The sequence below is a fragment of the Geospiza fortis genome, unplaced genomic scaffold, assembly GCF_000277835.1.
Source record: "Geospiza fortis unplaced genomic scaffold, GeoFor_1.0 scaffold171, whole genome shotgun sequence".
Taxonomy (NCBI): Eukaryota; Metazoa; Chordata; class Aves; order Passeriformes; family Thraupidae; genus Geospiza; species Geospiza fortis.
In genome coordinates, this window is record NW_005054313.1 from 3,216,973 (window position 1) to 3,220,862 (window position 3,890).

A 3,890-nucleotide genomic window follows, 5' to 3' on the forward strand; every position below is an offset into this window, starting at 1 on the left:
TTTTCAGCCAACATTTTCACTCTTAACATTCACTTTGTTCAAAACAAAATAAAAGCCAAGCAAAAAAATCATGGCAAAGTACATAGGAATGTCTGCACGCCTATCATACAGTCCCTGCTTCTTTCTGATAGGGTTCCTCACTTAAAATCCACTTTTAATTATGTTGAATGACCCATATAAACCAACCTCAGATCTCCTGCATTTTCAAACATCCAGCCTCCTTTCCCTTCCTTATCCAGTGATACAATTGACAGTCTGCATGCTCCTCACCTCTCGCAGCACCAGAGATTTTGCTGCAGTCTGTGATCATTCTGACCCTACCAAATGCAGATTGCAAGCCTACACACTCTCTTAAATAGGAGCAGCAGGAAGGCAGAGTCAGCATTCCTACTCACCACACACACAGAATGGTGCCAAGTCTTTTTAAGCCGCTCAGAACATCTCTGTGGGTTTGAGGGCTGGTGCCTGTCCCTGGTCCTTTCTGCAGGGACAGATGGACACTGTGCTGGCTGCTGAACCCCTGCGCTTCCTGGCTCACCAGATCTACATGAAAGCACTCGTTTGGCTCAAACCTCACATTTCTGGCACATGCTGGGCTTACCTTGCACGTGCCACAGAGGGTGTAGGAACAGACAATCCTATAAACTCTGGATTTATTTTTGCAAGGAATGGGGCTTGGGGCATGGTTTCAGCAGCAAAGCCACTCACATAGTCTGGATGCAGTTGCTGTCCTCCCCCAGTGCCTTCCCCATTCACACAGGGAATTCAAGTCACAGGTGCAAGAAAGGAGGCAGTGGTGGCCACCTCAGGAAATAGAGCAGTGGGAAAGGGCTCCTGTGACCAGCCAAATAATTAATCCTGCCCTCAATTTGCTTCTGCTTTGTTCCCTGATGAGAAACCTCAGCTCTGGCAGCCGCTGTTCCTAGACAGCTTTAGAGGCTGCAAACTCCTCACCTCGTGCAAAGGATGTACTCCAGCCATATCTGAGCTGCAGATTTAAGGAAAGTCCTCCCTTTCTAGTTCATGAAGTGCATGAACATCTGATTAATTCAGTATGTGCTGAAGCACATTATAACTACAAAAGCAAACTGGAAGGGTGGATGCTGTTTGTCCTGCTCTACCACTTTCTTAGCTGTTCAATTTACAGATCTGACTTATTTTTCATGTCGTACAAAGAAAGACACTTCTCTATCATCACAGCAAAGATTCTGGTGCCTCCTGACTTAAGTAGGCTATTATTAACTCACTAGAGAAATGGAAACTTGTTATCACTAAGGAATTTTTGACATAGCTGGCCTCAGACAACTCTTTAAATATCTATTAAAAAAAAAAAAGGAAGCCTATGCCCACATTAATTATGGCAGGTCAATAATATTTCTCTGAACAGCATAAGTGAGAAGAAGAGCAACAGAACATACTAGTGGGCACATGAAATAGGAGACAGCACCAGACCACTTCTAAGGATGATGAAATTTCACAGAACCCATGTTTAGACACAGTATCTGTGAAAACAAACTTTCTTGTTACAATCGAAAATACTGAAACTAGGAGAGAGCCCCAGCTGCAAACACACAACCAAAGACCCAGCTGGAACAGATCTGGAAGTCTGGATTCTCCCTGCCTGTACACACCTGCACACCAATGTGCCAGCATTTGTTAGGCACAGTAGGGGAAGCAAACGTTTTGGTCAGCTCTAGAGTGATCCGAGTTCTTGAACAATTAGAACAGACTGGAGAAAGTAGGATGAGCTGGCACCAAAGCAAGCCAAAACAAGAATTTGCTATAGCTCACCTACTGCTGAATTACAAAGACTTAAGCATTTTTAAATGCAGCTCATAACAAAGAGCTGCTGGATTCAGTTACACTTGCACTGCCCGTCAAGACAAAGCAGCAGCTCCCCTCTCTCAGCCCGCAGCTGCTCAGGGCTGACTGCAGCCCCACCTCGGGGCACAAGAACCCTGACAGCATTCGAGACATCCATGCACCTAAACACTTGTCAGAAGATAAAGCTCCCCGCTGAAACTATTCAAGTAGTTTCTGTTTTCTACACTAGAAAAGTGCAAAGAAGAAACTTAACTGGGCTTGTTAGAGAAATGTGAAAGCAGCTAATTACTGTTGGAAATAATATACAATGTGTATTTAGGCACTTTTAAAAAATTCCACCCTCTTTTTGAGGGTTGTTTGAGCTTTTGATGCTTTCAGAGGCTCTTCTATGTTAAATACCACAAGTCTATATAATTACTCAGAAACTAAATATATTATTTTTAGAAATAAAGTACCCTCTTTTTTTTGTTTGGTTTGTTGGGTTTTTTTGATTTTGTCTTTTTTTTTTCCCAGGGTAGGGGAAACAACTAATTAAATAATATTGACAGACCACTATTCCACATGGAAAATGTTTTCTATTTATGGTAATTTCTTCCAGCATACTAAATGCCAGTAAAACTCACCAATGCTGAGTGGTATGTGGCACAAAGGCCTGTCTAAGCTGCACTGGACTAATACCTGGGACAGGCTCCTCCCTGGCCTGCTGGGAGAAGAGTGAACACAATCGTTCTAGAGAAACAAAAGACACCAGCAGGGAGGTGGAGGTCCTGGCAAAGCCAAGAAACACAGGAGAAATATTGGCTTTCACAGATGCAATTCTTCCAATTATAAAGTGAGGGTGCAGTCAGAGAAGACCAGCTGAGGAAATTCCTACTCTGCCCTCCCACCCATTCTCCTGCTACTTCTCCCCCACCTGCAACTGTGCACTCGCCCTCTGGGAAATTGATTGAGCTCCCTAAACCAGCAAATTACCCTCAGGGGAAAAAAAATAGGTAGCTTTAATGTCAGAATTAACAGATTCAGATATAAGCTGGACAGAAAACTAAAGCACAAGAAAGAATCACATAGCTGTGATCAGGGTGGGAAGAAGGGAAGTAGGACATCCCCTTTGGTAGCAGAAAGATACTGGGATGGCAAAGGAGCTGAGCTGATCTGAGCATATTGCCAAAGTACATCAAAATAATCCCCAAAAGCACACAGGCTCTAGGCACACAGGGAAAGACTACAGATCTATCACACAAAAAGATTTATTTTTTTAATGCACACACATCCTGATATTCAGGAAGGAAAGGAAGTTAAGACTGTACTTCTTTATTTCTCAGAGAGGTGCCAATGAAGCAAGAACATATTGCCCAAGGACACATTTTGGAGGGCCAGATACCCTGTGTTTAAGAACACTATTCTCATCTGGCATTGAAGATTTGTTCTAATTCATGGTATAATTAACATTCAACTCTTAATACATTAATTACTAAAAATTTTTCTTGTCCTACATGCAAGATCTCTACATTTGTCAGAAAAACCCCAAAAACCCAGTAATGATGCCCAAGAGGATAGTCAAAATGACTAACCTTATCTCAGTTGTGCTAATTTTTCTACATCCTCTTCGCAGAGAGAAAAGAGCTGCAGTGAAACCCCCTTGGTCTCCACTGAGCAAGCCTGGGGACTCCCTGCCTAATTAGCTCTTGTGAATAATCCTCCCCCTCTCTGCACAGTCTACCTGCATTCTGCACATTGCCTGCGACCAGAAAACCTTCTGCAGCCCGAGAACAGCATTTCTCTGAAGGCAGAAAAGCTTGGGTCTTGCACTAAGGTTAGTCATTTTCTCCACCAGGAAGAAAGCACAGCTGCCTGAAGCTGACTGCACTGTGCTGTCCAGCAGAGTGCTGTGATTTTAGCAGTACCAAATATTTCTCTGGAGGGCCAGGAAACACGGGGCAAACCAGAGGATACATCCACACAATGACTCGTTTGTTAGCAGCCCTGAGCACCGCAGAAGGTTCACCTGTAACTCAAGCTGGCAGCCCAAACCAGGTCAAGGGTGATGTGAGGTTTCTGCCCTCTTT